The sequence below is a fragment of the Podarcis gaigeae genome, assembly GCF_964106915.1.
Source record: "Podarcis gaigeae genome assembly, chromosome: 2".
Taxonomy (NCBI): Eukaryota; Metazoa; Chordata; class Lepidosauria; order Squamata; family Lacertidae; genus Podarcis; species Podarcis gaigeae.
Window position 1 is genome coordinate 15,623,159 of NC_139679.1, and position 27,625 is coordinate 15,650,783.

General features: G+C 45.5%; 1 long non-coding RNA gene across 2 annotated transcripts; it reads right to left on the reverse strand.

Annotated features, from left to right (window-relative positions):
* On the reverse strand, positions 1 to 27,497 carry LOC310839979. Of its 2 annotated transcripts, XR_014561711.1 has the most exons (3): positions 27,335 to 27,497; positions 24,692 to 24,827; positions 1 to 268 (listed from the first exon to the last, which is right to left on the reverse strand). It is a non-coding gene; the product is annotated as an uncharacterized lncRNA (long non-coding RNA). The 2 variants fall into 2 exon arrangements; XR_014561712.1 differs by lacking the exons at positions 24,692 to 24,827; positions 27,335 to 27,497 and adding an exon at positions 15,149 to 15,521.
* Between the last annotated feature and the right edge of the window lie 128 nt (positions 27,498 to 27,625).

Sequence of the window (27,625 nt, forward strand, 5' to 3'; positions counted from 1 at the left end):
TAAAGTGTTTAACAGTATGGCTGGTAATTTATTAGAAAGGAAGGTGGAGGGTTGTTGTTGTTGGGGTGGGGAGAAGAACATACCGGGAATAAATGACAGGAGGAAAGTGAACTGGCTGGCCTTCAGCTTCCTCTGATTGAGCTGTTGGGGTTTTTTTTCTCTCTCTCTCCCTCTCTCAACAATAATTATTGGTTTCTCCTTGTAACTTTCTTTTGATGCAGTCATGGGCATTTATGGTTCTCAGACATTGTCTGTAATGTTGCAACACCTAGCATATAAAAAGTAAAGTATAGCAATCATCATCATGCTTTGCATTTCAATGTGGTCTTTCATCTTATGGGGAGATGCAGTGCTTCCCTCCCCCAGAAAAAGGGAAAAAAATAAAGAAAAATGGGAATTAAAAGCTGATAGGTAAAAAAAAAAAAAAAATTCCTTGGATAAAAAGGGCTGCATGGCAAGAGGCTTGTGTACACAACCTGGGACCTCCTGTTCCTTTCATTTCCCCTTCAGCCCCACTCTTACACCCTCAAAATCAGCTCTGAAGGATAGTAGGGCTTCCAGGAGTCGATTTTGGGGGTTATGGGGGGAGAAGAAGACATGGAAGTTGCATTGTGATATAGCTGAACCCTGCTGGCACAGGGTCAAGTCAAATACTTTCCAAGGGAGCACAGGATTGTTGTTTTACACTCACAGTCAAATAATTTATTCAGTATCTCTGAAGGAGTGCCTCAAGCGCCATCATTCTGCCCGGACAATGAGGTCCAGCGCTGAGGGCCTTCTGGCGGTTCCCTTGCTGCAAGAAGCCAAGTTGCAGGGAACCAGGCAGAGGGCCTTCTGGGTAGTGGCACCCGCCATCCCACCAGATGTCAAAGAGAACAACAACTACCAGACTTTTAGAAGACATCTGAAGGCAGCCCTGATTAGGGAAGCTTTTAATGTTTGATGCATTTAATATTTTGTTGCAAGCTGGCCAGAGTCGCTGGGGAAGCGCAGCCAGATGGGCGGGGTATATATTATTATTATTGTTGTTGTTGTTGTTGTTGTTGTTGTTGTTGTTGTTGTTGTTATTATTATTATTATTTTCTCTGTCCAACAGAGGAAGGACTCATCAGTTTTAAAGAGAGAGAGCACACAGAGGAAGGAAAGTTGCTTTTGTTTATAAAATACATTTTGCAATGTGTGAATCTGCATATTTTTTCTAATACTTTTGTTTTGAGATTTGAATTCTCTGGGATAATTATGCAGTTTTATTTTTATGTCAGGCAAAGCCTGTTGGCAGTCCACAAGTCATTTGTAGTTGCTGTTGTTGTTACTTACTACTGCTGCTCTGATTACTACATGTATACCCCACATTCCCTCCAAAGAGCTCAAAGGGGCATACATGGTTTTCCCCCTCTCCCTTTTATCTTCACAACAACCGTGTGAAGTAGGTTGGGTTGAGAGATAGTGACTGGCGCCCAGGTCACCCAGTTAGCTCTATGGCTGAGTGGGGATTTAAACCCTGGTCCTCCAAGTCCCGGTCTCAATAATCCAACCACCATAACACGCTGGCTCCCACCAGAAATTTGTCTTGCCTTTGCAATACCCCACTAAATATGGGAGAAAATTTCAATTTTGTAGACACCTCTCCCAGTGAGAAATATGGGCATATTGTGTGCCAAGTACATACTTCTAGCCCATGGCTAGAAATGCATTCAGTTCCAGTGGTGCAAAAGCAAACCACCCCTGCTTTGTTGAAATCATTTTATAGGCTTACAAAGTTCTGCTGTTCCAAGCCATATATATGTGCAAACTTGTACCACTAATTAATCCAAAAGAGCAATGTGTCGTCAAGTACATTAAGCATACACAGCACTGCAACATATACCCTTCTGCCATTCTGTGCAGATGAAAGCAAAGCCAATCACTCTGAAATCACAGCATAGATCACTCTGAAGAGAAAGTCATCCTGGGTTCAATGACCTTGACTATGAGACTCGTGAGAGTCCCATGGACTGCAAGAAGATCAAACCTATCCATTCTTAAAGAAACCAGCCCTGAGTTCTCACTAGAAGGACAGATCGTGAAGCTGAGGCTCCAATACTTTGGTCACCTCATGAGAAGAGACGACTCCCTGGAAAAGACCCTGATGTTGGGAAAGACAAGGAGTCTCAGGGCACAAGGAGAAGGGGATGACAGAAGGCGAGATGGTTGGACAGTGTTCTCGAAGCTACCAGCATGAGTTTGACCAAACTGCGGGAGGCAGTGGAAGACAGGAGTGCCTGGCATGCTCTGGTCCATGGGGTCACGAAGAGTCAGACTAAACGACTAAACAACAAATACTATATTTTGTGGCACCTTCTCTGAGGTCACTGTCACCTGCCTTGCTTTATACCTGGAAAGGGGGCAGGGCTAACTGCCAGATGTTGATAAACTCCTATCAGCTCTAGCCATTATGGCCTGCTGTCAGCACTGTTGTGAGTTGGAGTCCAGCAAGATCTGGTGGGGCAAAGATTAGCAAACCTTGCTGTATGCCAGGCATAGGCAAACTCGGCCCTCCAGATGTTTTGGGACTACCACTCCCATCATCTCTGACCACTGGTCCTGTTAGCTAGGGATGATGGGAGTTGTAGTCCCAAAACATCTGGAGGGCTGAGTTTGCCTATGCCTGCTTTATGCTACAGCAGCCTGCACCACTTTTGTTCTGCCAGGATGTATGCCCACCTGCCAGCTGTGTGACAGATCCTACCCTGCTTGGAGTTTTGCAAACGCAGGGCAAGACCTCCATTCCCACAAAAATGATCCCTAAACCCCTGGTTGCAGCCATGTATGGCAATTTGGAATGTAGGTCACCACGGAGGAAGGGGGAATATAGCAAACATAACTTTTTCCTGTAAGGTTTTTGGCTTAAGCCCACAATCCAGTACTTCGCAGACTGTTTGCTACAAGAGAACCACTAGTGTGCTATAGTAAATAAAATAAATTATTAACTACAGCTCCAGGAAGCTCAAAGCAAGTGCTGGATTTAAGTATGAGCTAAACAAGCTATAGCTTGGGGCCCCACTCTCTTGCCCCCCCCCAAAAAAATCATTATTAATATAAAAAAGGTAAAGGACCCCTAGCAGTTAAGTCCATTCATGAACCCTGGGGATGCGGCACTCATCTTGCTTTACTGGCCAAGGGAGCCGACGTTAGTCCGGAGATAGTTTTTCCGGGTCATGTGGCCAGCATGACTAAACAGCATGACTAAGCTGCTTCTGGTGAAACCAGAGCAGCGCACAGAAATGCCGTTCACCTTCCCACTGGAGCAGTACCTATTTATCTACTTGCACTCTGACGTGCTTTCGAACTGCTAGGTGGGCAGGAGCAGGGACCAAGCAACGGGAGCTCACCCCGTCGCGGGGATTTGAACAGCGACCTTCCAATCAGCAAGCCCAAGAGGCTCAGTCATTTAGACCACAGCACCACCCACGTCCCTTCACTATTAATATACTTCTTCTTAACTGTTTTTCAGTTCAACAATTACTTTGATAAAATACATATTTTGTTATGCGCAAATGGCTTTACATACCTACTACAGTGGTACCTCGGGTTAAGAACTTAATTCGTTCTGGAGGTCCATACTTAACCTGAAACTGTTCTTAACCTGAAGCACCACTTTAGCTAATGGGGCCTCCCGCTGCCGCCGCGCCGCCGGAGCACGATTTCTGTTCTCATCCTAAAGCAAAGTTCTTAACCCAAGGTACTATTTCTGGGTTAGCGGAGTCCGTAACCTGAAGCATATGTAACCCGAGGTACCACTGTAGGTCCATAAATTACAATATAGCATATGTTCGACACAAAAAACAGTGACAATTTGTTGTTGACAAAGGACAATTTATATGTGGACATATAAAGGGCCCCATTACCTTCAGGAGCTTAGGGCCTCATCAAACCTAATTCGGGCCCTGCTCAAAGCAGCCACCCACATGAGAGGTTACCCATATAATAGAATCTCCCTGCATTCTTAGAAAGGATCTCCTCCTAACCAGTCTCTCCTGAAGAAAGTAATCTTCTCTTCCCTACCTGCCCTACTTTCATGGTTTAGGTTGATAACTCTTTGGGACTGCGGACGGCTTTTTTCTTTTCTTTTTCTTACATAACGCCAAGTAATTTGAAGGCGCTGTATAGAATAAATGAATCATCACAATAAATCCTTTCTTTTGGCTGTAGCAACAAAGGCCAAAAGCGATCGTCCTTGTCACAGCCCCAAACGCTTTCTAAACTCAGCCTGCCCCGTAGTAATTAAAAGCCAATCCATGATTCTTGGGGGGGGGGGGGCGGTTCTCCCTTGTAAAGGTTCCTGATGGGGGTGGGGGATTACCTCTAATTTTTTTTAACTTTTTAATTTTTTTATTATATTTTTTTGCAACCCTGCTGAACGTTGAAACTTGGAAGCGCGACCGTCGTTGCAATCATTGCGTCAAATCCAGATTGTCCTTGAGCCCAAAGCGTACTGTTTCCAAAGGGAGCCTTTCAACACAGCTTTGATTAGCGCGTGGAGCTCTCTGTACCTGACGAATAAAGAGCTAGTTCACCTTATTCCAGCCAGTGCCTGAGCCCCGAGTAAAGCTTCGCCCCAGAGCGATTGAGTCGGACAAATGATTCTTCCCTCCTTCTGCGGAGGCTGCTTTTTGGAAAGCAGCGGGGCTGCAAAAACCAGAAAGGCACAAGGACGTATTCTGCGCCGAGTCTAAAAGTACATTCGATGCTGTTTAGTTATCCTTCAATAATTTTATATAGCGAGTTCTAGGGCTCAGGGCATTTCACGGACCTCAGCTTGCTGTAGAGTAAACCGTGCAACAGCCCTGCGTGGTAGGTGCGGACAAACCTTTAGTATTAACGGATCTGTTTCGTTTTTTAACCAGGACCTCGAGATCCACCAACCCAAGCCAGGTGTGAAATGGGGGGAGGGAAAGAGAAACATAATTAAGGGACAAGATGCCTTTTTAAATTCAGCCTAGGAATTGGTTCAAGCGCTGAGCTCACAATCCTTTAGCACCACACTCCTGTATTTGTTTCAGCAACTTGATTTAGGGGAGAAATGGGGTGGAAAGAGCCTGTTTGTTATTGCTATCCTTAAACAATTGGGAGTGGATCATCCAGATCTGGATCAGCCTTCTGCCTTAGCACCTGGAGATCTGGGTCCATTTTCTACATTACCTTCTATAACGTTGTTGTTGTTTAGTTGTTTAGTCGTGTCCGACTCTTCGTGACCCCATGAACCAGAGCACGCCAGGCACTCCTGTCTTCCACTGCCTCCCACAGTTTGGTCAAACTCATGCTGGTAGCTTCGAGAACACTGTCCAACCATCTCGTCCCCTTCTCCTTGTGCCCTCCATCTTTCCCAACATCGGGGGCTTTTCCAGGGAGTCTTCTCTTCTCATGAGGTGGCCAAAGTATTGGAGCCTCAGCTTCACGATCTGTCCTTCCAGGGAGCACTCAGGGCTGATTTCCTTCAGAATGGATATGTTTGGTCTTCTTGCAGTCCATGGGACTCTAAAGAGTCTATAACGTTACAGGGTCAATATAAAGGTAATAAGAAAAATAACCCTGCTGGATCAGGTTGAGGCTACATCTCTATACGGATTTACCTGGGTAGGTATGTATAAGGATGTATTCTAAAGCCACAGTCATGTACAGTACACACTTATTTGGCAAGGAACTCTATTGAACTTGATAGAACTTTTGTCTACAGTGGCCTGCTATGTGCTTCTGGGAAGCCCACAAGTTGGGGCTTTCACTAAGTTGCCCCTATTCCTTGAGCTAATAAACTATTTGGGGGGGAGGTCTCTATTTCCAAACCAGGGGACACATATTTTGCATACTTTGTTAGATACAAAATTCCCAGCGGGATTGGATCTCGATTATTTCTTAGGAGAGATTTATTGTGAGATAACGCTATTACAGCTGTTTAATTCTGCTTTAGTTTGTATTTAATTAACTAGTCTACTTCAACACTCCAGGTGTAAATGGAAATGGTTACATCTGGGTCACACATTTGGAACCGGTGAAGGTTGAGGCTTGGTGGGTAGGGGGAAGACGGCACTCAATATTTATAATCTTTTGGTAGATGATATGAATTCGTCGTAATTCCAGTACTGGAACACAAATATTGTGCTGCATCAACGAAAACATTATCCTTCGACTGACTTTAATTCACTTTGGCTGAAGTCCTGCTCGCATTAAAGCTAATGGCGATCCCACTAAATTTAATGGATCAGGATTTCGCCCTCAGTTCAGACTCCTCGGACCATCACTTATGACTCGGCAGTATATGATTTTGCTGCGTCAGATGTCGCTGACACCGGTGTCTAGAGACTGGAGTTTTCGGCTGAAGCTCCAGTTACTGAGATAATGGAGGAAGATTTGCTGAGTCATCCCTAGAGGCTGCAAAAACTGTAATGCTGCAGATGAATTGCGGGTAGCAATTCTTTTACATTCGTTTTATGGGGAGTTCTGAGAAACGCCAAGTTTTTATGTAGTGTTAGAATTCACACCAGCACTTTCTGGATCTGGGGACAGGTTATCACACACACTAACATTCCTTTGTCATGAATATTATTTGCTAGAGAGAGAGCTAACTTCCTTTAGAAAACTGCATTGAAGACATTCCTCTTTTTTTTTTAAGGGTAGTGTTGTTAATTTGTATTTACTGTTGAGAAGAGATGTAACTCCAGCTAATGCACCCTGGTGTATCCTAACCTCCACTGCCCCTGCCCCTTTTTGATTCATTTCAGTGGATAAAATATATATTTCATCCTTCAAAAGCCAGTTAGAGTCTTCTTTGATAACAGAAAAACTCTACATCTACAAAATATGTTTTAAATGTTTGAATCACTTCACTTCTGATTTCAACAAGCATTAGAATAATTGTAAGGTAGGTTTGTAATACCTCTGACAGCACATGTTTCCTCATAAGTTGTGTTGAGTTCAGTAGAGTTTACTCCCAGGTACATGTGTTATGGGGTTGTGGCTCACAGCCAAGACTAAACAAACCAGGGATGCCAACTTGAATAAAATATTGGAGGGACCGAGATAAGCCCCACCCAGCATAATTGATCACAAGATGCGGTATGCACACACTATTTGTATGGCAATGTCCATTAACTGGGGGTGGGGGCTGGCCCTCTCAAAAAAAATATTAGGGGAGAGAAGGAACCTTGGATTTTGGTCCCTAGGAGCTGGCTCCTTTGAGAAGAACAATGGCTTGCTTAAGGACCCTTTATCTGAGTCAATTGCTGAGTTAGGATTTGAACCCTGGACATTCCACTTCACACTATTGGCTCACTTCATCTTTACAGAGCTCCACAGAGAACTTCATAAAATGTTTCTAACCATCTTCATTCAGAACCATACAACAGCCTATTGGAATGGGAATAATAGTTCTACATGCGCCTTGATTATCTTCAATCAATCTATGTATGAGAGCTTTGTGGAGTTTTGTTAATACTATCCACAAAGAGAGCGAAATCTCCAGACGGAAAAGTAAGGACGAAGTTAGTTCGCACTTCTTGGGTTTGCCATAACTAGACTGCTACTAGATTACAAAAGAGGAAGGGAGGTTTCTTCCTGCTCTGGCCACTTGCAGAGGTATTCCCCCGCTCTCTGGCAGAGCCAATAGAAAGTAGACTATTGCTGTGCCTACATTTCCCAACCTGCCTTGGGGTCTAAAAGGGGGGGGGGAGCACTGTATTTCCTTAAAGGGGAAGCATTAATACTAACACAGAGATTTGCTGTCACTAAATAACTGACCCCTGTAGGAGCAGAACACCCTTTATGCTTCTTGGCAGCAGTTGAAAGGAATGTATAGGTTACTGGATGATTGCAAAATGATGTTAAGGATTAAAAATTTCAGTATGTACTTCTGTGGGGGCGTATAAGATATTGGACTTTGGAGTTAAAATGCTGGCTGATGCTGAACTGAAAACTGAAATTCCTGCTGGAGGAGCACACTTTGCCCTGGGTATGATCACACTGAGACCCTGAGTTTGGAAAATAAGAAAGCTACAATCATTGCAAGAAATCTTTTTCTTCTTCTTTGGCACTCACTCGTAGCCGAGTAAGATTGTCTTCCATGAACACGGTCTTAACAGTGAGTCCATAAGTGACTGTGGAGGCCAATTCTGGATCAACATGGCCTTCCAGAATGGAGACGTAGGTTTCTGGGTGGGAGTTGATCATGGTGGTCCATGACACCTTTGGTAAAGGCTGTTCTCCAATACAGTGGTAGCTCAGGTTAAGTATTTAATTCGTTCTGGAGGTCCGTTCTTAACCTGAAGCACCACTTTAGCTAATGGGGCCTCCTGCTGCCGCTGCGCCGCCGCTGCACGATTTGTGTTCTCATTCTGAAGCAAAGTTCTTAACCCGAGGTACTATTTCTGGGTTAGCGGAGTCTGTAACCTGAAGCATATGTAACCTGAAGTGTATGTAACCCGAGGTACCACTGTACATACATACATACATACATACATACATACATACAATACATATTTGATAAGAAAGATCCCTAGTTCTAGCTAACAGGCCCTGCTTGTTCTTGCAGCATGGAGGGAGAACTAGGAGCCAACTCCTAGCAGCCAAGGTCATTTGGCCCGTAAAATAAAATATTTGAGGGGGCCAAGGGACCCCCAAGTTGATGGGCATTGCCATTCAAAAAATGTGCATGTGCCATGTATTCTGAATGATTATGCAGCATGGGGCTTACTTGCCCCCCCCCCATATTTTATTCAAATGGCCACACCTGGATGGAGAAAGATCCGAAAATTGATGTTTCCCCTCAAGAGAGAGGCATGGAGAAGGAAGGAGAAGGAAATGAGGTCAGCAACCCTAAGCATAGTAGTTTGGCCTAAGGAAGGTCAGCACAGGTTAAATGACCATCTAGAGCAGCCTTTCTCAACCTGTGGGTCCCCAGATGTTGTTGAACTACAACTCCCATCACCCCTAGCTAGCAAGGCCAGAGCTTAGGGATGATGGGAGTTGTAGTCCAACAACATCTGGGGACTCACAGGTTGAGAACCACTGATCTAGAGGGTCTTGGAGGGTCTTCTCTCTATCTACTCTCAATTTCTATACCAAACTTCTACTTATCAATTCTGGCTATCATCTTTAAGCTGTTTGCTCCTAAGGAGTTGCACATGTTTCAGTGGGCCTCTTCCAGAGCATTTGTTTGAAGATTCTGTGCCAGAATTCACCCAGAGCAGACAGAAGAAAATGGAGCCCCATATTTAAATAACAAAATCATTTTGGCTTCCTTGTTCCACAGCTGCCGCCTTCTCTTCTTCTTCTTCTTCTTCGGCATTCACTCGTAGCCGAGTAAGATTGTCTTCCACGAACACTGTCTTACAAAATGCACCTACCACACATATGTATGCCTCTAACCAAATGGCTAAGAATTGTGAGGCACCTGGCATAGTGAAGAGTGCAGTAAGTCTTTTACTAGTCTTTGTAAATGTTTTCACTGGCCTTTTAAATATTTGTTAATGATGATGCCTTTGTTAATTTTGATTGCTTTAGATCACTGTGTTTATTGAGCTTTTATGATATTGGGCTGGGACCCAAAAGGCAGCATATAAATAATTTTACAAATAAAATAAATAAAGTCATAATTGTTATTACAGTACTACTCGTCATGTGATCTCTCTTACAGAAGCCTGCACATTTCACATCGGCATATATTTTTCCCTGCTGTCCCTCCTTCAACTATTTCTCTCCCTATTTCTCTCTCACATATAGGCTTCTTTATAGGCTACTTTACTGGTCTGCACAAGGTTGGCTTCTAGCTTACCGACTGTGCAAGCCTGCGCGTGCTTGCTCAGGTGTAAGTCCCACTGCGTTCCATGGAGCTTAGGTAAAGGGACCCCTGACCATTAGGTCCAGTCGTGACTGACTCTGGGGTTGGGGCGCTCATCTCGCTTTATTGGCCGAGGGAGCTGGCATACAGCTTCTGGGTCATGTGGCCAGCATGACTAAGCTGCTTCTGGCAAACCAGAGCAGTGCACGGAAATGCCGTTTACCTTCCTGCTGGAGTGGTACCTATTTATCTACTTGCACTTTGACATGCTTTTGAACTGCTAGGTTCGCAGGAGCAGGGACCGAGCAACGGGAGCTCACCCCGTTGCGGGGATTCGAACCGCTGACCTTCTGATCAGCAAGTCCTAGGCTCTGTGGTTTAACCCACGGCGCCACCCTTAATCCATGGAGCTTACTCCTGGGTCTCTCCAAAGCAGAGAAAGGTCTCTCAAGGTGTATTTCATGTCAATCATGCATGTATGAACAAGGCCCCGTGAACAAGAAGTACTTGCATTGCTTTCGTGGTCACTGCAAGTGAGGTACTCTGGTGGCTCCATGTCTGACGCGTTCACGTATGAACACATGAAAAAGTTTGAACCCATACAGGTAAAAGTGGGCAGAGTGACAGGTGTGACTCTTATCTTTCTACTACAGTAAGCCACACAGAAGCCAGAGGTTTCTTTCTAGAGAGATCTCATCCAGAGAGATGGCAACGTCACAGCTCAAGGACACTTAGTAGCCAGGCAAAAGCCCTTAAGGAGGCCAGTGAAAGGCATATGGCTTGGGGAGAAAGAGGCTTAGAGAGCCACATTTGGGTTCCAACTGAGATGTCCCCCACTCCCGTCCGCTGTCGTCTAAGGGCTTGCCGATCAGAAGGTCAGTGGTTCAAATCCCCACGATGGGGTGAGCTCCCTTTGCTCGGTCCCTACTCCTGCCAACCTAGCAGTTTGAAAGCATGTCAACTGCAAGTAGATAAATAGGTACCACTCCAGCGGGAAGGTAAACGGCATTTCCATGCGCTGCTCTGCTTGCCAGAAGCAGCTTAGTCATGCTGGCCACATGACCTGGAAGCTGTACGCCAGCTCCCTCGGCCAGTAAAGCGAGATGAGCGCCTCAACCCCAGAGTCATCCGCGACTGGACCTAACGGTCAGGGGTACCATTTCCTTTTATAAAACAACGAGTTCTCTCATCCCAGGGTAGTTTGGTCTTCTGAATTACCCTGCCAAGTGCTGAGGATGATTAGGGTTTTTTTTAACTGCTCATAATGCAGATGTCTGGTAGAATTTGTGGTACCACACCTGTCCGTAGTGGGTGTATAAGAGAGCATCCTAAGAGCATCCTAAAACTTGGGAGAGGGATAACACTCCCAAGAATCTTAGTGCACGGCTTGGTTGTTTCTAAACTGTCCGCTCCATAAAGCTGGTGGTGAAAGGCTGCAGCTCAACACCAAAGCATGCAGAAGGTCTCAGGTTCAAGCCCTGGCTTCTCCAGGTGGGGCTGGGAATGCCCCCTGCCTGAAACCCTGGAAAGCAGCTGCCAATCAGTGCAGACAACACTAAACGGGATGGATCAGTTACTCTGACTCGGTGTATAGCAGCTCAGCTGCCTATGTCCTAGGTATCATTATCTCTGTCGTGTATCAGGGAGGGACGTGACTGGCGGTGGGGTGGGGGGGCAACCTCCCCTCCCGACTCAGAGGCGGCATTCCGGCCTTTTAAAACGAGGCATTAATAGGATGCTGAGAGGGCGCTGACGTCATTGTCCTCCTCCTCCTCACCCGAACTGCAGATGGTAGACAGTGACCGCAGATCTTCGCCGGCCCTGTCTCTCCTCCCTCCCCCCCCCCCCGCGCCCCTTCCCCACTTCCAACCCGTCTGCCGCTTCCCGGCACCAGTAACTTTTTATTGGTTGCTACTTGAATCCCGCCGCTTTTGTGTATCTCGGTTTGCTTCAGAAGCAACATCATAAAAGCCAATGTGTATTTCATTGACTGGCGATAATAAGGCAGATTGATGACATCCTGATGCCAGATTGAACTTTTAAAGGGAAAACAAAAACAAGCAGCAGCAACAAAAAGCCACTCCAATGAGGAAACAACGTGGTTAATTTGAAAAAAGCATGATAATACTGTAATTCATTTCCAGCGCGTCTTTGTTTCATGTTAGCTCCCATGTCAAGTAGAGGAGGGGTTGTTTTTGCAACTCCTGCGCTCCTCACTCGGGTTCCTCTACTGACTCCGCAACAGAACGTGGACCGTAGGAGGTTGAATTAAGAAAGACGCGTCGCTGGAATGAAGCCCACCGTTTGTTTAATCTGGCAGGAATGGACCTGTAACTCGGGCAGCACAGAGGTTATTTTTGTTTTGCTTTCCTTATGCGAAGAGAGGGCAGAAGGAACAACCAGTTGCAGAATTAATTAAAACTATATTGCATAATTATTTGAAACTAATCAATCACAGGGAATACAGTGGTACCTCGGGTTAAGAACTTAATTCGTTCCAGAGGTCCGTTCTTAACCTGAAACTGTTCTTAACCTGAAGCACCACTTTAGCTAATGGGGCCTCCTGCTGTCGCTGCACGATTTCTGTTCTCATCCTGAAGCAAAGTTCTTAACCTGAGGTAATATTTCTGGGTTAGCAGAGTCTGTAACCGGAAGCGTATGTAACCCGAGGTACCACTGTAACATAATTAAGCTGAATATAGTCATATTTGGAATGCCAGCTGCAGATATTTCTAAATTCCCGTTGGTATGCACATTTTACATTCTGCAAATTTTGCCTTCACTCCTTTAGTCCACATGCCCAAGTAAGTGTAATTGCTTTCCCGGATAGTCTTCCTAGCCGCTTGCGGTTTAAACTGTAATCTACCCCGGGGCAGAGATCTGGCCTTTTGCTTATATGACTCTCCGAAGCGCAGTATATAACAATGGTGCGAGATAAAATATTAAGAACAATGGCACGCATTGTTTATATGGTCGTTTTTTAAAAACATGACCGAGTTTGAAAGAATGCAAGCCTGTCAGGCCTGTTTAATGCCATCATTGGCTGTTGAAACAATAGGCTAGCCATAAACAGCAGGCAACATGTCTGGGACAGTCGTCATTACCATTACCAGCAGAACTTTTTTAAAAAATGTATTATTACATTTATATCCCTTCTTTTCTCCAAACGCCTTAAGGAAGCACCGAAGCTGGTTTTCCATCTTCTCACATTACCTCGAACACAACGTTTTTTAAGAGGAAGCAATTCACATACAGTGGTACCTCGGGTTAAGTACTTAATTCGTTCCTGAGGTCCGTTCTTAACCTGAAACTGTTCTTAACCTAAGGTACCACTTTAGTTAATGGGGCCTCCTACTGCTGCAGCGCCGCACAATTTCTGTTCTCATCCGGAAGCAAAGTTCTTAACCTGAAGCACTATTTTTGGGTTAGCGGAGTCTGTAACCTGAAGCGTATGTAACCTGAGGTGCCACTGTATTCAGTTGAACTACTGAGTTATGAAATATCAAGTGATAAACGTGCACATGTAATCCACCTCAAAGCGTGGCGTCAAAAATGTTTGACTTGGAGAGCTCTGGAAAGCACAGCTACAGTCCGGATATTGGGGGAGACGCATTCTGGAGAGAGAGGTGAAACCTGAAGCTCCTTCACATGTGCAACAGAAAAGGACAACTTGCATGCGTGTGAATGGGCTATCCCAGATAGAGCCCCACAAACAGAACCAATGGCAACGCTTTTTAACGATGATGTCAGTTCACATAATTCCCATTTATCTGGAATATATTCCTGTAGTTATGTGTGTTTGTCTGCCTGCACCAGCTGGTAAACCTGTCCCCAATAAATAATCTGGCTTAATGTAATAGAGTTATGTACATACACGTGTGAACACCACCTGGAGATCCTTAGAAGATAAATGTGGTATATAAGTGTAATTAATAAAATAAAATAAACTGCCTATGGTTTCTTGGGAAGCCTAACTACTGTGGGATATTTAAAATGCAGTCAAACCAACAATTCATGTTTTGCATCAGGGAGCTGAGGCTCACAGAGCCTTCCGGAAATTTGCTAGAGAAGGGGTATAAGAACACTCGGGGGGGGGGGCGTTGAGACGTGATGTAGATGGCTAAACAGCGAGAATGGGAGGATGAGCCCTTGCCCTGATACTATGCAGAAACCATTCACTATTGCAGCAATCAGTCTTTGCAAAGACAACTAATCGGTTTTGACGCCTAAGAAATCACTAAGATTGAAGACGTTCTTGACACCGAGAGGGCCTAACCTGAGCCCTGCGACATATTGAGCAAAAAATAACGAGACTGCATTTCGGTATGTAAATGCAAACAGGTAGCCACACGCTCCTCAAATCTGATATTTGCTTCCCATATTCTTATCTGTCTAAGAGGAGACCTGCTAGATCAGGCCTACTGAGTCCAGTACTCTGTCCCCCCAGTGGCCAACAAGCCGGCCCACAATAGGAAGCCCACAAGCAGGCCATGAGGGCGATAGTAGTGTCCCCACTTTTGATTCCCAAGAACTGGTATTCCGGTGATTCTTAGGACGCATGTATATTTCCCAGTAGTGGTGTATGGAAGTGAGAGCTGGACCATAAAGAAGGCTGATCGCCGAAGAATTGATGCTTTTGAATTCTGGTGCTGGAGGAGACTCTTGAGAGTCCCATGGACTGCAAGAAGATCAAACCTCTCCATTCTGAAGGAAATCAGCCCTGAGTGCTCACTGGAAGGACAGATCCTGAAGCTGAGACTCCAAAACTTTGGCCATCTCATGAGAAGAGAAGACTCCCTGGAAAAGACCCTGATGTTGGGAAAGATGGAGGGCACAAGGAGAAGGGGACGACAGAGGACGAGATGGTTGGACTGTGTTCTCAAAGCTACCAGCATGAGTTTGACCAAACTGGGGGAGGCAGTGGAAGACAGGAGTGCCTGGCGTGCTCTGGTCCATGGGGTCACGAAGAGTCGGACACGACTAAACGACTAAACAACAACAACATACACGGAATCAGGGCCCTCCTCTATTCCATGTTAATTAAACTGGGGTGACTATACCCCCTGAGCTATATAATCAACAGCCACTAGCCCGGATTAGTATCCAATTAAACAAAAGAGAAACTCACGCTTGGACCAGTTTTTAATCCCTTTGATGATCCCTCGTTCAAAACTAATCTTCATTAGCATAGGCATGCAATTACCCAAATTAACATCAGCATATGAGAGAGCCCTGCCCTGAGGAGTTTACAGTCTAAATCTGGTCAGGAGTGTAATCTGCTTTACACACACATACACCCCCAAAAATGAAGGATCGTCAAAGCAACGGAGAGCTAACCTTTCAGGAAAAGTTTGATCATAGCATCCACGAGTCCAGGTTCTCTGCATCAATGGAGGACCTAGCCCTCTCTCCTCCTTCATCCTTCTCCGGTAAGTGGTAAAAGATCAGACGAGACATGGCGTCACCCTCTTGCCTGACTAGCACTGTGACGTCACAGGAGCCACCTGTCTTCTGGTGGATGTTTCATGCAAAACATTCCCACAGGTCAAAAGCAAGGACAAAATTGTATTTGGTCGGGGGAGGATGTGAACAGAATACCGTTGCCAACATTTCCGTCTCTCCAGCCCACCGCGTTTTCTGGCAGAGTTCCTTTTCTGTTCGGAAGTGGACCCGACAGTCGCCAGACATTTGTTTAACGAGTGGCGCTTCTTCTCCCCATCCGTTCACGCTAAGTACCGTAAATGTACGCGAGCATCGGGGGTCCTACACGTGTCTACTCAGAAATAAGTCCTACTGAATTTAACGGGACTGACTCCCAGGCACACGACCCGCACTTCTCTGAGTGTGGGTTTCATTGAACTCAATGGGATTTACTTTTGAGTAAACGTGATATGCGACCGCGCTATCACATCTTGCGGCACCTTAAAAACAGGTAATGTTGCGGTGGCAGAAGCCTTGATGACCCAGACTCCACTTCATACGTAAAGGAACGTGTGTATGAGGACATCCTAGCAACAACACCCCCCTCCCCCAGGACAAACGTGTGTTTCTCTTAGCGATAACTGCCTGCTCCTAAGCCACGGCTGCTCTTGTCAAGGAACAATTTGGAGCTGCTCAAACACACACACGCTAGTCTAGAGCGGAAATTTAAATTTATAGGCTGGTTTCGTAAGACTGTAATTTTTATACAGCCCGGCATATATTATTCATTTTAATCCTTGACCGTTTGTCACCGCGCTGGATTTTATTGAAATGGGCTCTTTCGAACCACGTGCACGGCGCGTTATTTATAACCTACAGGCTGGCGGGTCGTAAAACCCTCCCCGTCCCCTGCTAGCGTAGGGAGTCGAGTCCAGCCCAACTTCCCCATTGACTTCAACGGGAAAGCCTGAAGCACGTGGCTAATGAAAAATACGAGCCTTCAAAGAGTTTCAAGCATAGAGGACTCTGCCCCTCTTTACTTACCCCTGTAGCTTCTCGATGTGCTAGTACCTATCAAAGCAAAATATATTTCAGCGGGCGGAGCGGGCATTTAGCCGGGCAGTAAGATAAAGTGGTACCTCGGGTTACATACGCTTCAGGTTACATACACTTCAGATTACAGACCCCGCTAACCCAGAAATATTACCTCGGGTTAAGAACTTTGCTTCAGGATGAGAACAGAAATCGTGCAGCGGCGGCAGGAGGCCCCATTAGCTAAAGTGGTGCTTCAGGTTAAGAACAGTTTCAGGTTAGCAACGGACCTCCGGAACGAATTAAGTACTTAACCCGAGATACCACTGTACTGTACAAATAGACAGTGGTTTTTCTTCCACGTCCAGGTCCTATATACCAGTGTCCCCCAACCTTGGGCCTCCAGCTGTTTTTGGACTACAACTCCCATCATCCCTCGCTAACAAGACCAGTGGTCAGGGATGATGGGAATTGTAGTCCAAAAACAGCTGGAGGCCCAAGGTTGGGGAACACTGCTATATACCCATGGGTAGGGAAACTAAGGCCTGGGGCTGAATCCGGCCCAATTGCCTTCTCAGTCCGGCCGCGGACGGTCCGGAAATCAACGTGTTTTTACATGAGTAGATTGTGTCCTTTTATTTAAAATGCATCTCTGGGTTATTTGTGGGGCATAGGAATTCGTTCATTATTTTTTTCCAAAATATAGTCCGGCCCCCCACAAGGTCTGAGGGACAGTGGACCGGCCCCCTGCTGAAAAAGTTTGCTGACCCCTAAGTGGGTGGTACCAGGAGTTCCAGCTTGGCCCCCGCAACCGTGGGTGGCCGGGCCATGAGTGCCATGCAGCGTGCGTGGCCCTGACATCAAAATTTGCGGGTGCCTGGCCCCCTCATGGGGAATTTTGTGGGTGCTCTGGCACCCAGGGCCCCAGGGAGATGGCACCTTTGGTATGTACACTGCCGCCCTGGGCTCCTTGCGGAAGGTGCACGGTATACATCCAATAAATAATAATACGAATATTGGTAAAAGAAGCTACACGATCCAATCCTCTTCCCGCCTCAATATCCCAACGGGGATGTAACGAGCGGTCCTATCCCATAAAATACTTTCACTCGTGGCTTCCCACAACTGCATCCAGTGGCAAGAATTCAAAATCCTGGCGCAGGGCCCCTGCTCCTCCAGCTGCCTACGGCTTTGCCAAGTGGGCTGCCTTCCCATCCTAGGATCTTCCCTTGGGGCATTAAGTTTCCTTGAAGGCCCCTTTTGTTTCCAGTTTGTTTGCAATGCGATTTGGATGAAGGAAAGCAAAACTCGTCCTGGAAACAAGATTGCGTTGTATTGCTGTTGCAAGTGTGTATTGAGGGAAGGCGGGGTGTCAAACAGTGTCAAAAGACCTGTTGTGTTGTTTAGTCGTGTCCGACTCTTCCTGACTCCCTGGACCAGAGCACGCCAGGCACTCCTGTCCTCCACCGTCTCCCGCAGTTTGGTCAAACTCATGCTGGTAGCTTCGAGAACACTGTCCAACCATCTCGTCCTCTGTCGTCCCCTTCTCCTTGTGCCCCCAATCTTTCCCAACATCAGGGTCTTTTTCAGGGAGTCTTCTCTTCTCATGAGGCGGCCAAAGTATTGGAGCCTCAGCTTCACGATTTGTCCTTCCAGTGAGCACCCAGGGCTGATTTCATTAAGAATGGAGAGGCTTGATCTTCTTGCAGTCCATGGGATTCTCGGGAGTCTCCTCCAACACCATAATTCAAAAGCATCAATTCTTCCGCGATCAGCCTTCTTTATGGTCCAGCTCTCACTTCCATACATCACTACTGGGAAAACCATAGCTATACGGATCTTTGTTGGCAAGGTGATGTCTCTGCTTTTTAAGATGCTGTCTAGGTTTGCCATTGCTTTTCTCCCAAGATGCAGGCGTCTTTTAATTTCGTGACTGCTGTCACCATCTGCAGTGATCAAAAGACCTATGTGTCACCAGAAGAGGAACGTTTGTGTCTGTGGCTGCAAGCCTGATGGTGTCTACTTAGAAGTAAGTCCCATTGAACTAAATAGGGATTACTCCCAGGTAAATGGTGTTAGGCTTGTAGCCTTATACTGTACAAGGCGGCGGGGTGAGAGAGATAGTCCTCCTGGCATTTTTGATCCATGTCAAATTCATTCCCAACTATCCACGCGCCGCAGAGACATGGTTCCATCAGGACACCACTTGAGGGTAGAAATTCAGAGTCCCATTCAGCAGAATGAACAGGACCCTCCAACGCAGCAGGGCTGGCTAACCACACTTTAAAAGAATTTCCATCTCAAGAAGGGTGGTTGGGGAAGGCTATGAAGTCCAGAATCTCAAATTGTCTAAGACACCACTGCAACCAGAGGCACCTCACACACAGCAAACTTTAATATTTGCAGTGGCGTAGTGGCAAATTCAGAAGTGAAGGATCATTTCATGATAGTCACAGCCACACAACCTCACAGCCGCACCGCCTTCTAAAATTATACAATAATCTTCCAGTTATACGATAGTGATAATTGGGAGCGCGTTGCAATGGCCAGTGCAGATCTCCATGAGTTGTCTTTCAGCCTGATCTACTCTTTTCTGTGGGCAAATGATTTGGAGTAGTCCAATAACTTTTTTCAAAGTGACCTAGATGTTGGTTCTCTTGAAGTTCCATTGTACAGAACTTGTGTTCTTGACATGTAAGCACCTTGTGTTTTCAGTGTTCCTTAAATGCTTAGCTTTGGAGCATATGGAACAACTTCTCATTGCGCACACCTTGCCCAGAATAACCATCAACGGCTGATTCATCTCCTTTGTCTCTGATTGGCTCCATTAAGCACAAAGAGTGGGAAGAAAGCTCCCTTTTCATGTTGATTGAGCGGCTATAGGACGCTGGAGACAGATATCCAGTTGCGGAAATAGTAGCAGATCTTCGATCCCCTTGACACGCCCACCACCACCGCTACACATTTGGAGCCCAAGTAAGTCTCCCCCACCCCACCCCCGCTTTGCTAGAACAGACCAGAGGTCTGTTTATCGCACTGTGCATCCTCTTCCTATAGGGAAGTCCCATAGCTCCGTGGTAAAACATCTGCCCTGCATGCAAATAGTCCCCAGTTTCTGACTCACTATGAGGCAGTTTTCTATGTTGCCCCGAGCCAGCCAGCTGCTTCCTGGAAGTCTACAAGCGGGATTTGAATACATCGCCTTCACCTGTTGTTTGGAATATACGTACTCTCTCTGAACACGTATCCCTCATTGTTAACAGCCATGCCATCTGATAGTTCTACTCTTCATGGGTTTGTCTTAAACTGGTTTTTTAAAGGGCCATTTAAAAACGATAGCCATCAACCACAGAAACAATTGATTTGGGTAGTTCAGATTCCCCCCCCACACACACACACACTAATTTCATTGGGTTGCTTGAAGTCTAGTAACAACGCACACACTTTTAATAAAAGTAGGCTTGTTGGGGGGGGGGGACTCGAGAGATTTCCTTCGCTTCTCTCGGTCCGTAATTTTATAAGTCTATCTCGTATCCTCCGCGTCGTCTCCCCACCAAAACAAATATAGAAAATAAAAAAATCAACACTCAAGTTCTCCTTAGTTATTTTATTTCATCTTTCGGGTAGATCTGCTCACGCCATAAAATCCTTTTGAAACAGAGAGCCCAGAAATTTGCTTGTACTCATAAACGAGGGCTAAATGTGACCACATAATAGACTACCATCACATTATTTGTAGTTCCTTTCCTCACAATTGCCTTCTTCTGTTGTCTTTCTCTTGATAGAAAGAACGAGTTGCCCAAAGAATAGGGTTGTGATTTAAAGAAGGGAAAGGAATCTGAAGAGTAATCAGAATGCATGTGGTTGGTTGGTTGGTTATTGACTGATTGATTGGCGTACGAAATCACTGGTATCAGCTCACGGAGTGACTATTGCTTTAAACAAGGAGATTGGCCAGTGGACTATATTAAAAGGCACAAAGTCCATTGCTTCAAAATATTTGTTCTCTTCGCATTGCCATAGTTCCCCTAAGGTTCTTGGGGAAGAGATGTAGTTGAGTGACAAAGCAACTGCTTTGCATACAGGTTGGAGCCTGGTTATCTCCGGGTAAGGCTGGTTCAAAATTGGGAAAGGAGTACGACAAGGCTGTATTTTGTCTCCCTGCTTATTTAACTTATATGCAGAATTCATCATGCGAAAGGCTGGGCTGGATGAATCCCTAGCCGGAATTAAGATTGCCGGAAGAAATATCAACAACCTCAGATATGCAGATGACACAACCTTGATGGCAGAAAGTGAGGAGGAATTAAAGAACCTTTTAATGAGGGTGAAAGAGGAGAGCGCAAAATATGGCCTGAAGCTCAACATCAAAAAAACGAAGATCATGGCCACTGGTCCCATCACCTCCTGGCAAATAGAAGGGGAAGAAATGGAGGTAGTGAGAGATTTTACTTTCTTGGGCTCAATGATCACTGCAGATGGTGACAGCAGCCACGAAATTAAAAGACGCCTGCTTCTTGGGAGAAGGGCAATGACAGGCCTAGACAGCATCTTGAGAAGTAGAGACATCACCTTGCCAACAAAGGTTCGTATAGTTAAAGCTATGGTTTTCCCAGTAGTGATGTATGGAAGTGAGAGCTGGACCATAAAGAAGGCTGATCGCCGAAGAATTGATGCTTTTGAATTATGGTGCTGGAGGAGACTCTTGAGAGTCCCATGGACTGCAAGAAGATCAAACCTCTCCATACTGAAGGAAATCAACCCTGAGTGCTCACTGGAAGGACAGATTGTGAAGCTGAGGCTCCAGTACTTTGGCCACCTCATGAGAAGAGAAGACTCCCTGGAGAAGACCCTGATGTTGGGAAAGATGGAGGGCACAAGGAGAAGGGGACGGCAGAGGACGAGATGGTTGGATAGTGTTTTCGAGGTTACCAGCATGAGTTTGAGCAAACTGCGGGAGGCAGTGGAGGACAGAGGTGCCTGGCGTTCTCTGGTCCATGGGGTCACGAAGAGTCGGACACGACTAAACGACTAAACAACAACAACAAAGGCTGGGCTGGAAAGCCCTCCTCAAAATCCTGAAGAGTCACCACCGATCAGTGTATAGACAATACTGAGGTAGAGGGACCTGTGGTCTGATTCGGTATATAAGGCCGCTTCTTGAGTTCCTAAGGACTGAAAAGAATACAGTGATACCTCGGGTTACATACGCTTGGGTTACATACGCTTCGGGTTACAGACTCCGCTAACCCAGAAATAGTACCTCGGGTTAAGTACTTTGCTTCAGGATGAGAACAGAAATCGTGCTCCGGCGGCGCGGCAGCAGCAGGAGGCCCCATTAGCTAAAGTGGTGCTTCAGGTTGAGAACAGTTTCAGGTTAAGAACGGACCTCTGGAACGAATTAAGTACTTAACCCGAGGTACCACTGTATAAGCAAAACAAATGCTTCTTTCCTTCATCTGGGAGTTTGCAGAATGTTGGTCCGACTGACATCTGAACTAGCGCCCTGGTCTCCTCCAGGGAGAGCTGAGCTGTCAGGCGGAGGGAGCTGGCACTGGAGAACGAGCTGTTTGTTCTAGTGAAAGAAACCGAGCTCCTTCGCCAAGTAGAGTCAACCCGGAGCCAAGCCTCAGGGTGACTCAGTGGTCGATTGGCTCAGAAGCCGGCTCTCATTTCACGATGAAACCGCCGCCGCCTCCTGCTGTTTGGAGAAGTCTGTGTGTCCCAACAGATTCCCTGGACTGGGAAAGAACAAACCCATTGAGATTTGATGCTGGGAGTAGGAGAGCGTCTCATCCCTCTTCCATTGACAACTACCTAGGAGTTTCTCCCTCCTTTTTCTATAGGCAGTTCCACTCAATCACTCAGTTTTATATTCCCGGACAATCGGGACTCTTGCAACAGTGCTATCCTATTCATATTGTGATAACTCTGTGGCTAAATGTTTAGGTTTAGTAAATATGAGGATTTAATTAGAACTTGTATAACTGAGATATAAGACCGTCTCAATGTGTATTAGAAAGGAGGCTGCGCAAAAGGTGTGAGATGTTTATGTGTAAAAACTGTGTCAGGCTTAGAGAATGTGATCAAGATCCATGCGTATTGGAAGTCGTGTACCTACTTCTGAGCATTAGCAATTAGCATGTGAAGTTGATTAAACAATGTAAATGTCCTAATTGTGTACCAGTCTTTAATCCTACAATTGTTGATGAACTCAGCGAACTCCTGAGGAAATTAGCTTTTGGTACTTCAAAACATCAAAAGACCTGAATGCAACGGAATAAAAGAGGCTTGGTGTTTAGGGGACAGGAGAATGGAGAGATGCCTTGCACTGGACTGCTGCAGGAGACAAACCCCTCTTGAGATGACCGTGCTGTAAGATCTGGACTGCCTCCATGAACACTGAAGGTGTGAGTATGTGAATAAACCAAATTTCTTAAAGCTACGGCAGTCCCCGCCGCATCTTCAATTCTCCGAAGGACCACAAACCCTGAGGGAGTGCGTGGAACCCCGTGGGCTCTGCCCACTGTTTGGCAGACAGAGCGGGAAACACCCGACTTTTGTAACAATATTGACTTCAAGGTAAATCTCACTGCATTAAATAGGGCTTGCCTCCTAGTAAGCATGCTTAGAACTGAAGTCTCATGCTGCAAACCTAACCCCATTTACCCAGGAGAAATCCCCATTGAATTAATTAGGACTTCTGAGTAGACATGATTGCACTGCAAATGTCCCAAACCCTTATTTTATTTTTTATTAAATTTATATACAGTGGTACCTCGGGTTAAGTACTTAATTCGTTCCGGAGGTCCGTACTTAACCTGAAAGTGTTCTTAACCTGAAGCACCACTTTAACTAATGGGGCCTCCCGCTGCTGCTGCGCCACGGAGCACAATTTCTGTTCTCATCCTGAAGCAAAGTTCTTAACCCGAGGTAATATTTCTGGGTTAGCGGAGTCTGTAATCTGAAGCATATGTAACCCGAGGTATCACTGTACTGCCTTTCATCCGAAGATCGGGGGGGGGGGCAGTTTACAGCATGAAAACACAAAATACATAACATAATAAAAACAGACAGAAAAAGAAACAACCCAATAACTCCCACCTCTCACAAACACCTTTAAAAAGCCACACAGTGTTTAATCAGCCAAAGCCCTGATTATAAAGGAATGATTTTGCCTGGCTCCAAGCTAAACCTTTTGATCGCGTTTGTTCCTTTCATTAACCCAGGTAAACCCAGGTAAGCCCTGGTAGTGCCCTCTAGGTGCTGTGGACTATCAACTCCCAGCCAATATGGTCAGGTCTGATGAGAGTTGTAGTCCAAAACATCTGGAGGGCACAATATTGGCAACTTCTGAATTAACCAGTTATCTCCCTTCCATAACTCTATGGGGATCAACCTGTTTGACTTCAGCAGTCTACTATGTATTACTGAAGAGGTGAAAAGTCAGTGGGTGTGCAGATCCTGGACACAGTCTGAACAATACTTTAAAAAATAATAAAAGACCCAAGGGTCCTTAAACTGTTAATGACTACACTGTCATAGTTGTTGTTTTTAAAGCAATGCCTTCAGTACAGCACATTACTCTGACCTCCATCTGAACTGACGTAACCGGCAAAGTGAAGGATCTACCGGTATCTATCTATCTATCATCTATCTATCTATCTATCTATCTATCTATCTATCTATCTATCATCTATCTATCGCTTCCCCGGGCTGCTTGGGAGGATGGGTAGGGTATAAATTGAATGAATAAATGAATAAATGACACTTGAATTTGGTCCTTCGACCCCCAACATTCCCAGGGTGGTGCACAACCATCTATTAAATTGCACAAATCAATACAAGGACCATAAAACCAACAAAAGATAAAACAAATATAACCACAACCAACCCAAAGCATCAGATAATCAGAAGATCAAAAATCCCAACAACTGTCTAGGTCTCATATTATTCCTTTCCACAGGCCTGAAAAAACCAACGCATCCTAATCTGGGATCAAAATTCAGATAGCGAAAGGGACAGTTGCACCTTGTTTTTCCTTTTCCGGGTTTTTTTTCTTCCCATCTGCTTTTTAAAGACAGTAGCAACTGACTGTCATTCAGTGTCATGGGAATCCAGGGTCAATCTAGTTGGATGGACTTAGATGTGTAGGAGATTATATCTTACGTATTTATTAATTATCTTTACCCTTTCTCACTTGCATAAAAATGCAAATAGCTATTTCAGCAGAGTTAAAATCACCACCTGTGTGCAGCTTATCTCTCTATAAGCTATTAGGCCAAGGTTGCATAACCTTTTATAACAATTATGATACCCAAGGATGTTTTAGGCTGACTTAGATTATTATCTTCTCCCATTTATGTTTCTCTTTTAGCAAAGAAATAACTCTCTGACTATTAACTAGAAAATATAAGGTTTACTCACCTCAAACGTTTTGCTGGGATTCAAGTTACAGTGATGAAAACCAGAAGCCAATAATCTGTAAAGTTTGCAGAAGTCCATAGTCCAGTTCAAAATTGAGTGTCCTCTTTGGAGGAGAGCTAACAGACATCCTGCCCCACTGGAGGTAAGAAAAGGAGTGTTTAGTGACAGGAAGAAGTAAATATTAAGTTTGTGTTGTTCCCCTTCTGCCACAGAAGTTTAGAGGATATCACTATCTAGCAATCATGCATTTGTGATTTACCTGCACATCCTCCCACAAATCCTATGCTCATTTAACTGGAATTAAGCCCCATTGAATTCAGTGGGACTTAGTTCTGAGTAGATTTTATTGAATTGTGCTGGATTCACCTAATGACTCTCTAAGGGCCTGACATAATAATTTCTACTGAAGGTTAGTTGCAATCCTGTAAATCATGGTGTGGTAGTATGCCAACCTTCCATTGCCTCCCAAGGGTGAAGACCCTGAACTTCCGTTAGCTAGTTTAAGTAAAGCAGGATATTCTAGTCCTGATCAATTAAACCGCCAATGGTTGAAAGGCTACCTTGGTCCATGTTTGTCCATTAATGCATCTTCCTTCCTCTCTACCCAGTCCCATGTCCCACTTTCCCTGATATTCAACAGATCTTAATTTGGGCCTCCATAGACATGCAACATAATGTTGCTGTGTGGAGCACTCCTGCTCTGGGCTCCACCCAACCATGCCCTTTCCTGGGATACCCCATTCCATTAACCTCCTTCCATAGCCAGACAGCATTCCCAACCCACTAAGCATTGCCAGTTCTCCCTGGGTTCTCCTAAGCCTGCAGACACCTCCTTCTTCTGCAAAGATGATGCCTTTTGGGGTGCATAAGAATCCACGCTAGGATAACTGCAATGGTGGCTGGTGTCCATTAGACCCGGTAGGGAGGAAGACAGGGAGCCTACCATTAGGTGGCGCCAGAGAGCACAGCCAATTAATTTTAGTTTGGCATCCTCCTCCCTCATGAGCAGGCATAGGCAAACTCGGCCCTCCAGATGTTATGGGACTACAACTCCCATCATCCCTGACCACTGGTCCTGTTAGCTAGGGGTGATGGGAGTTGTAGTCCCAAAAGATCTGGGGGGCCGAGTTTGCCTATGCCTGCTCTCGAGTTTTACAGAAACTGAGGAAGTGGAAGTTGACAGCAAAAGAGAAAATAGGCAGATGTGGGCTGACTGAGGGACGACGGAAGTTGGTGGGGCAGCGCCCCACATGCCCTAATGGACCATTCTCCACTCAATAAGGCAGCTCGCTTTTAGTACATATAGGATCTTCCTTCCTTCCTTCCGGTCCTACGAATTCTCCAATTCCCAGATTCAGCCCGCGTCCCGTGGGAAAGCGGTAACTCATTTCAGAGCCCGCCACTCAAAAAGCCCTTTTCAAGATTACTCACCAGGCTGGAGACGTTTTATTATTAATAATAACGGGCCGCACAGAGCCATCAATTTTAAAGCTACCCTCTCTCTCCCAAGCCAACAGGGAGCCCTACTCAGTCCCTCTGTCTCTTTCAAATGGATGGCGCACTCCGGCTCATAATCTACCGTATTTGTCAGATCGGCAGGGCAGTTACTCACGGCGGCCTGACTTGTTAGTCTCCCCAGCTGACATGTTTATTTTGCTGGATTTACGCGGAACTTAAAATTAGGCGGGAAAAGGGAGTGAAAAGGACGAAAGGGTGGGAGGATTAACATTACGGGGGTGGGGGGCGATTCTTGATTAAGGAGTCTCAGGCTCAGCAAAGAAACTTTCAAATGGAATACATTTCTTAGGTTAGAGGCGTCTTCCAGAACAGAATGGGGAATGGTAAATAAAGAAAAAATGATAAGCATCTTTCCAATGATCTCCCCCCCCCTCCAAGCACACACGCCAGAGTCACTTAGAGAGAGAGAGAGAGAGAGAGAGAGAGAGAGAGAGAAGATTGAGAGTATTTATGAAGACAGTTTTGGCAGCCTGGATAAGGAAAGAAAACTCAGACTCTCCTCCCGAAGAAATAATTCAGCCAAACGTTTCGTCTGCAGTCCGCATCCAAAAGCAATTAAACCATCCTCATTAAAGTTATTTATTGAACCGCCGCTCCAGATAGGGCGAAAAGGGAAAAAAACGGAGGGGGAGAAAAGTATATAGGGCTAAACTAGAACCATTTCCCAGCAGGAGGAGGAATAAAAAGATACTTAAAAAATTAATTAGAGCCCAAACTAAGGAATAAAATAAAATAGAAGAAGAACCGAGCTTCTGTTGGGGAAGTGGCGGGCGGCGGGAGAGAAAGGCGTCTAGGGAGAAGTTAAATAACTAGGAAATATAAAAGTATTAACTATGAGCGTGAGATTCCTAAAGCCCCAAACCGTGAAGCGCAAGTTGACTCCGCGCCTTTCCCGAGGAACTGGCCAGCCTGAGCTTCTCAGAGATTGCACAAAAATAAGGAACCCGCTGTATGAAAACATACACAAATAGAAAAACCAGGGGTTCGGGCCAGCATACAAAGACACAGTATATGGCAAGCAAAGTACAACGAATTGTATTCGTCTCAATGTACCCGCTATTACAAGGCATGTAGTACATACAAGCGGTACTCCAGAATCACCAAAATAAGTACAATGCGTATTACAGTTAATGATATATTTTCATTATCTCCGAAGCAAGAATTATTGGAAGCGTCGGAGCAGCTGTAGCAAACAGGACTGGAGCCCGTTGATCCCGGTTTCAAAGAGAAACTCCTTCTGCGAAGTTAACAAGGTCCCACAAACTGAGGCACCTGCTGCGTGCTGTACTTATTTTGATGATTCTGGAGTACCGCTTGTATATTATACAAGCCTTGTAATAACGAGTGCATTGTGACGAAAACAATTCGTTGGACTTCTCAGAGTATGGGCGTAAGCGCAGGATAAAGCTACCTGAG